Raw genomic sequence first — 14,379 nt, forward strand, 5'->3', positions numbered from 1 at the left:
TTCAAATATATCACAGACAAGTATAGTTTTCATTTGTTGGTTTTGTCTTGTCTTGGGTACAACGAGCCCAAATGTGGCCACAAACTATTGTTACTTGATTCTTGTATTTTCTGGTACACCGCAAGTTATTTGAGGTTTGTTGTGACTAGAAGTTATATATATGGATATAGAGTGTCTGTTGGTTTAGGTATCCTAACCAGCTTGGATGGGTGTAATGGACTTAATTAAGTTATGGTATTTTTAAAGTCTAGATGTTAATATATCAAATGTATTCTTAGTACATTCCTTTTTAAATTCCTTTTTAAATTTCCATGAATGATGGTTTCACGGTCGGAAATGGTTTTCTGTTTTCATTTTGTATCAATAATAAATTTTATGTGGCTATTTTGAATTTATTACATACAAGTATAGTTTTCATTTGTTGGTTTTGTTTTGTCTTTTGTACAGCAAGCCCAAATCTCACCACAAACTATTGTTATTGGATTCTTGTATTTTATGCCACTGCCGCAAGCTATTTGAGGTTTTCTCTGACTTCAAGTTATATATATGGATATATAACTTTTTGTTGGTTTAGGTATCCTAACTGGCTTGGTTGGGCATAATGGACTTAATTAAGTTATAGTCCTTTGAAAGTCTTGATGTTAATATGTGAAATGTATTGTTATTACTTTCCTTTTTTAATTCCCATGAATGAGAGTTTTACCGTCGGAAATGGTTTTCTGTTTTCGTTTTGTATCAATAATCAGTTTTATGTGGTTATTTTGAATATATTAGAGACAAGTATAGTTTTCATTTGTTGGTTTTATTTTGTCTTTGGTGCAACCACCACTTTATTCTCCTTTTACTTCTTGTCTTCGTTAGGTTTTCAATTCATTTATAAGATTCATATTTATGCTTCGCTCATCCCTAGGGTATACAAGATTTTGGTCTTATTATTGAACCCCAAAAACTAATGCGAGGTTGCATTGAACCCAGACAGGTCCCCAGGTTGTTGGTTAGTCTGACTCGACCTGGGGACTAAACTGGTGAGTAAACATGATAATTATTTCACTTTTTTTATTTATCTGATAATATTTCCACTTACTAAGATTTGGTGACTGTAATTTTTAGACAATAGTGGTTCAATGTTGAAACTACGAAGAGCAGTTGACTCTTATTTTTCTTATTTTACTACATAGTCTTCAATGTACGAAATTAATTATGTCCCTTCATAATAACATTTTAATTTAAATACAATGATATTATATTTGTAATTTGAATATAATTAAATAATTATGCAATTAAATAAATATAATTAAATAAATATAACTAGATAAATAAATAATTACATAACTAAATAAAAATGCTTTAATACTTATTATGGAGTATTATAGATTATAGGTAATCCTTAACCTATGTTAGGAAACTTCTCAATGCGCTCGAAATGCTACCATCTGGCATGGAGTTCTCTTCGAGATTAGAGAAATTTTGAATCTACGACCTTCTAAGCTCAGGGTTCAGATTAATGATTGAGGTGACAAGATCAAATTTTGGTAAAGGTTTTCCCTCTTGATACTGAGCAAGGATGATGCTCATTCTCGTCGTTGCTCCACACCACTGCAACTCTGCGATTTGGCGACAAAAGGGTTCCTTTTCTCTTTCGGAGGTGCGTACTTCTCCTTACGGTTTCAGGCAAGCTGAGCTGAAGACGGAATGGGGTTTCCTAGGTACACAGACTGCGACACCGAGCAAGGCTGAGGCTCATTCTAATCACTACTCCACACCACTGTAACTCTGGGATTTTGCGACAGAACGGTTCCTTTTCTCTTTTGGAGGTGTTTCTAACATCCCTAATCTTGCTCATGGAAATTGACCACATTAAAGAAATTATCAGAAAATACTTCTACTTAGGGTTTGAGGCGAGCTGAGCAGGAGACAACATGGGGTTTCCCAGGTACACATGTTGCCTCGTCGTCCTTCCAAGCATGAGAAAGTTAATTTTACCTAGTTAATCACTTTGTTTTCTTTGCAATTATCAGTTACTATGTGTTATATGATGCTATAACCCATTTATGGCAGGCACATTTGTAAACTGCAGTAAAAGGGCTGACAAGCTGACCTCTACACATATTTCTTCTTTCCAGGTTTCATAAATTCTATGTCATTTTCATTACGGTTTCTAGATCTACTTCATATAGTTATTTTCTAAGGTTTTTAATTAATGCCTAGGCAAAAAGTATACAGTGTGAGCCCAAATGTGGCCACAAATTGTTGTTATTTTATGGCACCGCTGCAAGTTATTTGAGGTTTGATGTGACTTGAAGTTATATATATGGATATAGAATGTCTGTTGGTTTAGGTATCCTAACCAGCCTGCTCTGGCATAATGGATTTAATTAAGCTATGGTCCTTTTAAAGTTTGGATGCTAATATATGAAATGTATTCTTATTACATTCCTTTTTGAATTCCCGTAAATGAGGGTTTCACCTTAAAAAATTGTTTTATGTTTTCGTTTTGTACCCATAATCAATTTTATGTGACTATTTTTTAATATATTACATAAAAGTATAGTTTTCATTTGCTGGTTTTGTTTTGTCTTTGTTACAACGAGCCCAAATGTGACCACAAACTGTTTTTGTTTGATTCTTGTATTTTCTGGCACTGTTGCAAGTTATTTGAGGTTTGTTGTAACTTAAAGTTATATATATGGATATGGAATGTTTGCTGGTTTAGGTATCCTAACCAGCGTGGCTGGGCATAATGGACTTAATTAAGTTATGGTCATTTTAGAGTCTAGATGTTAATATATCAAATGTATTCTTATTACATTTTTTTTTAATTCCCGTGAATGAGGGTTTCATGGTCAAAAATGGTTTTCTATTTCATTTTGTATCAATAATCAATTTTATGTGGATATTTTGAATACATTAGATACAATTATAGTTTTCATTTGTTGGTTTTGTTTTCTCCTTAGTAGAACCACTATTTTGTTCTTTGTCTTTTACTTCTTCTCTTCATTAGGTTTGCAATTCATTTATAACATTCATATTCATGCTCTGCTCATCCCTAGGGTACACGAGGTTTTGGTATTACTATTCAACCCCAGAAACTAATGCGAGGTTGCATTGAATCTAGAAAGGTTCCCATGTTGTTGGTTACTTTGACTCGACCTAGGGACTAAACTGGCGAGTAAATGTGATAATTATTTCACTTGTTTTATTTATCTGGTAATATCTCCACTTACTAAGATTCAGTGACTGTAATTTTTAGACAATGGTGGTTTAATGATGAAATTACGAAGAGTAGTTGACTCTTATTTTGCTCGTTTTACCGCACAGTCTTGTATGATAATATTATGAATTATCACAGTCTTGTTATATCATAACTTTTTACATTAAGAATTGTACTTCCATCTAACTTTTAATTTGTTTTATCATTGTTTGACTCTTATTTTTCTTGTATGATAATAAAGGTGTCCCTTCGTAATAAGATTTTAATTTGAAAACAATGATATTATATTTGTAATTTGATTTTCCCTCCAAACACTAAGCGATGTTGAGGCTCATTGCCAAAATTAGTAGACAATAATTCTCCTTACGGTTTCAGGCGAGCTGAACTCAAGACTGCATGGGGTTTCCCATATACATAAGCTTGCTCGTCATCCTAGCTCATTGCTTTCTTTTGCTTTGCACACATTGTGTGCAATTATCAATTACTATGTGTTATCTAATCCTCTGACCTATTTATTGCATGTCGTCTCTCGAAATGCCACACTACCACATGTATGTTATAAGGTTGTGCTCTACCTCTTAGGTTCCTTTCTAGTTATTATCATTAATTTTCTAGATGTTTACATGCCGCTTATTTATGGACAAGTTGTTGTACAGGCTGGTATTTTGACCCTACTCTAGTGTTTTCTTCTAATCTTTGATCACATATCCAATTGGAGTAACAGGGCCAATAAGCTGACCTCCGTGTTATTTTCATTACTATTTCTAGATTTCATCCCTATAGCTATTTTCTTAGGTTTTTAACTAATGGCTGGGGACAAATTATACACTGTGAGCCCAAATGTGGCCACATAGCATTGTTATTTGATTCTTATATTTTCTACCACCGTCACAAGTTATTTGAGTTTTGTTGTGACTTGAATTTATATATATGGATATAGAATGTCTATTGGTTTAGGTATCCTAGATGACATGGGGTTTCCTAGCTACAGAGGTTGCCTCGTCATCCTATCTAATTGTTTTCTTTTGCTTTGCGCACATTTTTCACAATTATCAGTTACTATGTGTTATATGATTCTCTAAACCATTTACGACAGGTCGTCTCTTGAAATTCAAAACTACCACACATATGTTATAAGGTTGTGCTCTACCTCTTACATTCTTTTCCAGTTATTATCATTAATTTTCGAGATATTTACATGTTTCTTATTAGTCCCTGCCATCTGGCATCCGGCAGGGACTATAGTAATCGCAGGGACCCCGACTTAGCATTAGTTGACCCCTTTGCTTGTCTGTTATACGGCGGTTAGAGCGCGGATGTCCTAAGTTTCTAAAGCCGTTAACTGTTAGCCATCCTTCGCCATCTTATTTGGCCTCTTCCCGAGGCGGAAGAGGCCCGAACTTAGGTTAATTTGCAAGTTATCGCTAATTTCAGTGTGCCTGACCGTTAACTGTTAGCCTTAATGCTAGCATTACTTCCTTACAGGTTTCGTTATTTCCTAAACTATATCCCGATTTCGTAAACTATATCCTAAGGTCGCAGGGTTAACAGGTGTTGTGCTGCATCGCATCGGTGTGCTGGTATTGACGGGTGGGTAATGAGGTTCTCGCCATATGCTTCTGCAAATCTTTTTCAGCCACTCGACTTCGCTCACAAAGGTCTCGAGTTTCACTCACATCGGGAAGGAGGAACGAGGATGGCTTGTGGAGCTAGGGTTCATCAGAGCTTTGAAGCTGAGTTGGGCGCCGACACACTAGTCGATCTTGATAGAGTAACCCACGAAAACCTTGCATGTAACCAGAGCCTGGTCTTGTACATTATGGTGGCTGGAATAAGAGCATACATTTGGACCTCTTCTAGGAAATGCATGAAAGGCCACATTCAACTCCCGAAAGAACTCAGGAAAGGCGGAAGGAATGGATTAGCAAATGATGGATTGTTTTGGGCGTGCTCTGAACCAGAGAAAACCCTTCCAGTCACCTACGGGCTTCATTTCGAGGGTTTAAGGGTTTGGTTTTCCTCAGTAGAGACGGCAGAAAAGGCACACGACGACTACACAAAGCAAGGAGCATACATTTGGACCTCTTCTAGGAAATGCATGAAAGGCCACATTCAACTCCCGAAAGAACTCAGGAAAGGCGGAAGGAATGGATTAGCAAATGATGGATTGTTTTGGGCGTGCTCTGAATCAGAGAAAACCCTTCCAGTCACCTACGGGCTTCATTTCGAGGGTTTAAGGGTTTGGTTTTCCTCAGTAGAGACGGCAGAAAAGGCACACGACGACTACACAAAGCAAGGAATTTGCAGGTTGCACCGTCAGCCAGATCATGAACCCTCAGAGGCAAAAAGATACCCACAGGGGACATGGAGGACGTATCCCTGTCTGAAACAAGGCATTCCTCATAGATCTGAACGAGGCAACTAGACGATAGATCAGCCCTTGTACTGGTTAGATCCAGTCAATCACAACTACATTCTCCCTGTCCTCTACCGGCGAGATGGATCTACAACAAATGTCTTCTCTTTGGTGGATTGGGCACAACAGAAGAGTGCCTGGGATTTTCGCCTGGGTAATTTGACTACAGACTTATTAACACTACGCCCTGAAGAACCCCTTCTATGTAAAAGAGAGCTAGTTTGGCTGCCAACGCGTGAACAGGATCACAATTAACATAAGAGCTGCGCCCTCACTGCTGATTTGACGGGGGTTAGGGTGATTCAGAGTGATTCTTAACATCTGTTGCGCCTTCACATAGACTGATTTGATGGGGGTTACCTGTCTTCTGTTCACATTTCATTCCAGGTGACATTGTGCATGTAGCATCGGGGCTACGTGTAACTGATTTTTTTGCTATATACTAAGCTTATACATCATTTCGTCGTTACTTTGCGGCTTTGTTATTTCGACTTCGTTACTTTGCGGCCGGGTCCAGGTACTCTTTATGTTTTCTAATCTTGCAAGCAGTTTATCTTTGTACTATTACATGATTTTATAAGCTGGATTATGTTTTATAACGGTCGTTCCATATTTTATATAAAACTTGGGTTTCAGTTGATGGGTTTTATTACTCATAGAAAGCTTCCATTGATTTTTCTTCGGATATTTCAATTTTCGTCAATCCTATGGATGCCTCCATGTATTACAGTGATTTTATTTTAATTGTTTTTCTTACATTTATGCTCTGTTACCATTTTCGGTAATTTTAAGCGGTGCCTCCATTACAATTTTCTGTAATTTTAAGCGCTGCCTACATGTATGTCAGTGATTCTGTATTAATTTTTTTCCTTCATTTATATTCTCTTATGTTTTGCTACGGAAATGATATTTTTTTCTCGAATTTTCTTGTATGGTTGCTATGATATATGTTTCCATGTCTGTGCGGTGCACCGCTTTTATTTATTAAATCAAATGATTTTCTCAATACAAAAAGATAGTCTGTATAAAGTCACTATAATTTCCATAGGCTAGACAAAGATACACAGAAACAAACTAAAACAAAAAGAAACTAGACCAATGAATAATTCAGTTATTTTAAGATAAGAGGAAATTCTAACCATTTAATTCAACTCAATTGAAATAAGAACTTACAATTATCTGATATGGTTCGCTATGGCTAATTCATACACAAATTTGCGTAAGATAACAAATTTGTGTAACCCAAGCAGATAGAATTTAAGTAATACATATCTTTTTTTGTTTTCTTAAACCAATGACCTACTTCACCGAATTAACCAATTCTGTTGCCTCAAATACAAGTTTAACGAATTTACAGAAATGTACGTGCCTGAAATCGATATAAATCACAGTGAAAGAAAAAAATGCCTCAAATATAAGCTAAGGTACTACTATTAATGTTACTACTATTAATTAGGAAGAATTTAGTGCATGGGTAATCGAATGCGCACATTTTTCACAAGGTAGTGTTTTCCCTTAAAAATACTGAGAATTAATTCTTTTTGTGCAATATACAGTTCTTGTTCCTTTTCTGAACAAGTTGACAATGCCTGATCTGCTACAGCCATAAGTTGCTGCTTTTCTGATTCTACCCTGGCCTTGGTAACCTCAATTGCCTTTTGATCTTTCTCTTTCAGCTCAAGATCTTCTTTCTGTAATTTGTCCCAAGCACATTTCAATGACTAACTATTATTGCTATTAGACTGTGTGGTCCATAATTCCATGCGGTTGTTTTGCATATTTCATATAAAGCTCTGTCTTCGTTTGCATAGCGAGGTCTCTCTATTACTCTGAATGCCACGTCCCGAGCAGAGTTACAATCTCAGTAACTCACTGTCTTAGAAACTTCATCTGTTATCTGGTGTTGGATTTGTCATATCAAATTGCATTTGTTTTTAAAGTCCAAATCAGACACTCCTATTTATGATAGGAAAATGTATCCATAACTAGATGTATTATGTGCACATTTGTTGATAAACATTGCTTTCGTTCTGCATTGTATGCAAAACCAATGCAGCAATTATGATAGGTCGAGCTAAGCCATCTATGGCCTATCCTATGGCACTGGAATCAGAAGCCCAACAACTCTATCAAAAGGTTACACATATCCAAATCCATCAGAGGATTTAGGGGCATCTTTGAGAGGCCTAACATCTCACTCTCACTTGGCAAGTTGTTCATTTGAGTTTCCTTTCCTGATTTCGGCAAAAACACACTGAGTATGTCGGTTGGTGTTGAGTGTAACTAGGTGGCCATTTACTGGATTTCTCTCATTGTCAAAGTGACATTCATCCTATTTTCTTGAGGTAATTTCTTACTGTCATGGATTATTTACACCCCTATTCTACTTTGTGGACTCAGGTTAATCATTTTCATGCTTTTTTTTCTGGCTACGTCGGCAAGTTCAATTCATACTAATACCTCTCTTGTTGCTTTTGGGTTTTACTTTTATTCCTGCTTCTTGTATCATACTAATTTTACCAAGCATGGATATTTTATGGCATCTTAGTATCGTTAAGGGTTTTTGGGTGGAGAAAGACAAAGTCCCCAGTGACCCAAGATGTCTAGAGTTGATCTTGCATTTCCTGTGTATGAAGTAGATGCCTGTAGAGATGCTTCACATAAGCTGGCAACACACCTAAACATGTGGAAATCCTTCGGCCCAGTGCCCCTAATAAGAGAACATTCTTCTTGTGGAACAATATTGACAGATAGATACTTAAAACACACTAATAGTACAACATAAGTATATTGCAAGCAACTTGCATTTTCCTTTCAATATCCAGCCTTGTGAATAGTGAAATGGATTCTGACCTTTGAAGACAACCTGTTGCTTTCGACTCTTTCTCTTTGGCAAGGCTGATTAGACAGCCAAAATGGGGCCATATTAAGGAATTACACAAAGCCATAAAGCTCTGTGAGACTGCTTTAGTTGGTGGTGATCCTGTTGTTACGTCCGTTGGGAACTTCCACCAAGTAAGAGAGAGTCATATTTAATGGTCAGGACTATAGTGTTAAGTTAAATGTTGGAACAAACAAAATTTCTCTGTTGAATATGACGGTTGGTCTACAGGTTGGCTTCAAAACCTTTTAAGCCGCTGCTCATGTTCCATGCCTTCAATTTTTTGTTGGGTAGATTTCAAACTAGTGACAGACACGTGTGTCTATGAGCTACAACTTAAAATTTCTCTGTTGAATATGACGGGTGGTCTACAGGTTGGCTTCAAAAACTTTTAAGCCGCTGCTCATGTTCCATGCCTTCAATTTTTTGTTGGGTAGATTTCAAACTAGTGACAGACACGTGTGTCTATGAGCTACAACTTAAACTTGAACTGTTTGATAATTAGGTTTTACTGTTGGTTGTTTAATATAGCAACCGACAAATGGATGGTGTATAATTACTTATTACTGTTACACTTCTCTCAAGTTACTCAGAATTTCGTTGTTTGTGGTAAAGAATATTGGGCCCCATTTTGAGATGGAAAACTTGTCCTCACAAAGGTGGTCATATCAGGTTAGAGCCATTTTAACTTGAAGCTTTCCTTCGCTCTTATTTTCTTATATTTTAGATGTTATTTTTGTGAACTGAAAGTCAAGCATATGGTTATCGTAGAAATACATGGATATACATATCATGAATCAAGACAAAATGAATAATTGCTTGGAACACTGAGAAAAAGCTTATTTTAAGGAGAATCTGTTCTTATACAACGTCATGCTATTTCCTTTGTCAGTTTTTCTTTCTAGTACTGATTTTTCATTGCCAAACTTATGTCTCTGCTTATCCTACAAATCCCAGTTCGTTTTCTGTGTTTACACATTTTGAAATGACATTCAAGCAGAATTATACAAACAACAAAGATCAGTAGTCAAAGGTGAGGTGAAATTATGCAAAAGGTGCAGCTAAATTTTATGCCTCAGATGTGAATGAATGACCGCAGAACATTACAACTTTCTGTGTGCTGCCCAGCACTGCTTCTCCTAGAAAGATAGTGCAGTTTCCACTGCAAAAGGCCGCATTGAAACCTCATATGCCTTTTCCGAATTTTTAATGGGAAAACTGACTATGGTTCAATGGTTAACCAGTGTTAGTGTTAATCCTCTCACCAAGGTTCAAATCCCCAAAGTAACATGTTTCACCCCTCATGGGCCAGTTTCTATGTGCAAACAGGCTGGTGTGTGCTTCACCCTGCATGGGCTGATCACCCAGTCAATGAGTCACTCCATCCACTTCAGGCCAGGAGCTAGTCCTGTGCGGCTTTGGTGGACCTATTGTTTCTTAAGCAAAGAATTCTCATTTCAGTGTAATAAAGTCAGTTACAATCATTATAGCGTTCCTGGATTGGGAGAGAGCATGCTTGCAACATTGTGGTAGCATTCAAGTTGTTTATTTTTGCAAGGTATTACATATTTTTTTAATATTAATCTGGAACAAAGAATTGACTAGTCAGCTGGACAAAAGTGTTGCTACTGACGGTTGGGGCACTTGAATATAGTTTATCCTTGAAACTAGTATGTTATGTTCTAAAGAACTCCAGTAGCAGTGTTGTCATATTCTTTTTAGCCCTAGTTAACTCCCGTGCTTGACTGTGCTTTTTGAAGAAGCAGAGTTAAGCCTACTCCTTCAAGTTTGACTATACTCAAGTCAAGTGTAAGTCAGACTCACTCTACAAGTTTGGCAATATCTGCATATATACTATTGAAAAGATGATCAGAGCATTAAAGGGACATCTATCCATTCTTCTATGCGCTGCTTTAAGCTTTAGTGCCCTCGAACAAATCCCCAGAGGATGCCAAAACTGCCATATCCAAATCAGTTGGTTTGTCTACATATACATGATAGACACCAACCGTATGACCGAGCACTAAATTTTTGTTGATTCCTTTAGTTCTGACACCAGCCTATTAGAAATAGTATTTGAGCGAGCTGCTTCTTTGCCCTCTTTAAAAAGAAGTCCATTTCCACTTCGAATTGCTAATGAAGCTACCTGAATCAGAGCTATTACATATTTTTTAATATTAATCTGGAACAAAGAATTGACTAGTCAGCTGGACAAAAGTGTTGCTACTGACGGTTGGGGCACTTGAATATAGTTCATCCTTGAAACTAGTATGTTATGTTCTAAAGAACTCCAGTAGCAGTGTTGTCATATTCTTTTTAGCCCTAGTTGACTCCCGTGCTTGACTGTGCTTTTTGAAGAAGCAGAGTTAAGCCTACTCCTTCAAGTTTGACTATACTCAAGTCAAGTGTAAGTCAGAATCACTCTACAAGTTTGGCAATATCTGCATATATACTATTGAAAAGATGATCAGAGCATTAAAGGGACATCTATCCATTCTTCTATGCGCTGCTTTAAGCTTTAGTGCCCTCGAACAAATCCCCAGAGGATGCCAAAACTGCCATATCCAAATCAGTTGGTTTGTCTACATATACATGATAGACACCAACCGTATGACCGAGCACTAAATTTTTGTTGATTCCTTTAGTTTTGACACCAGCCTATTAGAAATAGTATTTGAGTGAGCTGCTTCTTTGCCTTCTTTAAAAAGAAGTCCATTTCCACTTCGAATTGCTAATGAAGCTACCTGAATCAGAGCATCTGGTCGGTATTCAAGAATTATAAGCAGCACACCTAAGGGACTAGTTATCCTTTCTAGAATCAGACCATTTGCATGCTCTGTCCCTTTTAGCACTTCACCAATTGGGCCATTCATGTCTGCAAGAGCTCCGACCGACTTTGCCAAACCATAAATCTTTCCAGGTTTTGGTGTTAATCAAGAAAGCACGGTGTCTGCAATTTTTTATTTCTTTTGCATTAGATTCGCTTCTTGCTCTTACTATATTATCACCCAGAATACATACCATACCAGAATCTATGCAATCATTTAGAAATTGTAATTTCATCATCAACAGTCATAATAATAGGAACACTAAATCTGACATGCAGACTTGATTGTTGTGGGGATATTTCGGACACAACTGAGTTTTGTGATAAATCTGCTGAGACCATGCCTAAAGACATCTGACTTGCATTTCCTGTGTATGAAGTAGGTGCCTGTAGAGATGCTTCACATAAGCTGGCAACACACCTAAACATGTGGAAATCCTTCGGCCCAGATATTTCTGAGATTTTTGTGGGGACCCAAATGTTTGAACTTTGGCCAAATATTGCTTTTGATTCAACAGTATGTTAGCTCAACAATTTGTTCCGTATGCTTGGCTGGATGCATGACACTTTAACTGATTGTGAGTCTGATGTTCTAAACTGTTACATGGTTTGTCATATGCATAACTAAATACACTTACTGCTTTTGATTCAACAGTATGTTAGCTCAACAATTTGTTCCGTATGCTTGGCTGGATGCATGACACTTTAACTGATTGTGAGTCTGATGTTCTAAACTGTTACATGGTTTGTCATATGCATAACTAAATACACTTACAATTTTTTGCGGTGCCTAATCTCAACACTTGTATTTAAATTTTGTGGACTGGTTTTCTGTTTAGGTACAGGAGACAACAACTGTACACTGTGGTTTCTATAGTGAACGTCCAGGCTTTGATATTGATCTTGAAGATAAAAGATTTATGATAACTCTTAAGTTATTCTGATTTGCTATTAAATCAGAGTAGTTCTGATTTAAGTGGATGAAATTCAAGTGTGCTATGTAGCATTTTGCGATGAAATCACATTGTTGGAACAAGAAGCAGAAGGAAAGAAACTTGGTGAGAGTCGCACAATTGGAGTATGGCATATCATTTCTGCCTTTCTAAGCTACCCTGCTTCTCAACTTGCTAAGAATTAATGAGTATACTTACTTATGCTTACAGATCATATTTAATCTACCGCCACAGACTCAAAGGGGCACCTAATTTCGCATTTACTACTGCCGCCACATCCATCATTCCATATGCCATTTGCTCCCCATGTCAGATCGATATGCCCATCATTAAATACTGATCATATTTAATCTACCGCCGCACACTCAAAGGGGCACCTAATTTCGCATTTATTACTGCCGCCACATCCATCATTCCATATGCCATTTGCTCCCCATGTCAGATCGATATGCCCATCATTAAATACTGGCCTGATCCAATCTGATCTTCAAGATTATTTCTGCACTTAGATATTGACATAGATCTCCTGTCGCACCCAATCTACCACCAAGATTGCCGGATGTCAGATACATCACTTCTGCTGCCAAATACATCATTCCACATGCCATTCGCTCCCCATGTCTTATCGACCACTTAATTGCACCTCAAGTATTTTAGCTCCATTCACACTTAAAACCACCTTACAAACACATTGAACTTTTGTATAAATTGACCTCCTCTGCACCTGGATATTCACATACACCTCCCCGCTTCACATAACATGGAATCCATTAGCATAAGCCAACTTACTGAACTCACAGCATTGTTTCTCTTAGCACTTATTCTCATGACTCTTCTGATTATTGACATCGCAAAAGTCGAAAGACAAAGAAAAAAGAAACCAAAAAAAAATTAACATCTCTTTTGCATTATCTTACGCATTGTCTTATTTCCCCGCTTCCTTCTCTGTTACAGATGTACAACGCAGGCTTCAAATATGCATTTGGGTCCACCATGGCGCTGCACCTCGCATTTTTTATGCGTCTATCGTCTCTGCTCGACTGCAATGTGAAATAGTTTTGTCATTAAGGCTTTGCCTACATTTTGCTCTTAGCTATTTTTATTAAGCCGTGTTGTGAATTAATCTGAAAAACAAAGAAAAACAACTCGATGCAGCAAAAATCAATGTCAGTTTGCTATTACTGAAACAATATATTCATTTGTGAGTTAGAATCTCTTTTGCATTATCTACCGCATTGTCTTATTTCCCCGCTTCTTTCTCTGTTACAGGTGTACAACGGATGCTACAAATATGCATTTGGATCCGCCATCACCGTCTCTGCTCAACTGCAGACATCATGTATCTCTCGGCCTACAGTAGATTACAGTTTCGGGAGCCTCTAGGCCTCTCATATGGCACATGGCGAACATATCCTCTCTTTCTCGGCATGTGGTGAAGGGGACTTTCTCTTCTCTCATTTGGTGAGAACTTGGCGGACTGCGCGGGTAGGACCGTCTGTTTCATATATGCGGGTGAAGAGGGTACTCCTTCATCTTCTTCTTGTACGGCAGCATTAGCATGAATTATTTCGTGAAGCCCTGGCAAGGGGGGCCAATCTCGTAGATATGGTTATGGGTTTGGATCAAACAGAACCAGCAACAGATCCAGTGCAGCTACTGTCAGACAGGCTCAACTTCACGCAGGGTGTCCTAATAACTTCATAAGTTAGATAAGAACTTGAATAAGATCGACTGCAGTGTGTAATAGTTTTGTCATTAAGGCTTTTGCCTGCCTTTTGCTATCAATGTCCTAATAACTTCATAAGTTAGATAAGAACTTGAATCAGATCGACTGCAGTGTGTAATAGTTTTGTCATTAAGGCTTTTGCCTACCTTTTGCTCTTATGAAAGCAACTCAATGCAACAAAAATCAATGTCAATTTGCTATCTCTGATTTCAACGATGCTTGCTGCATTTTGCTTCTTAAAAACTCAGTTCCTTCCAATACTGTAAAAGTTTATATACAGAAGCTGCATTTTGCTTCTTAAAAACTCAGTTCCTTCCAATACTGTAAAAGTTTATATACAGAAGCTGCATTTTGCTTTGTATCAG

At 37.4% G+C, this 14,379-nt stretch overlaps 1 long non-coding RNA gene across 2 annotated transcripts; it reads left to right on the top strand.

The window, feature by feature from the left end:
• Positions 1–5,659: 5,659 nt before the first annotated feature.
• On the top strand, positions 5,660–13,820 carry LOC149175542 (uncharacterized). 2 transcript variants are annotated; one of them, XR_016258013.1, is made up of 3 exons: positions 5,660–6,144; positions 12,175–12,393; positions 13,243–13,820. It is a non-coding gene; the product is annotated as an uncharacterized LOC149175542 (long non-coding RNA). The 2 variants fall into 2 exon arrangements; XR_016258012.1 differs by having other exon boundaries at positions 12,175–13,820.
• The last annotated feature ends 559 nt before the right edge of the window (positions 13,821–14,379 follow it).

This window comes from Pinus tabuliformis, chromosome 4_1 (assembly GCF_031772625.1).
Source record: "Pinus tabuliformis cultivar Carrire ecotype Pingquan chromosome 4_1, CPIR1, whole genome shotgun sequence".
In the NCBI taxonomy this organism is placed as follows: domain Eukaryota; kingdom Viridiplantae; phylum Streptophyta; class Pinopsida; order Pinales; family Pinaceae; genus Pinus; species Pinus tabuliformis.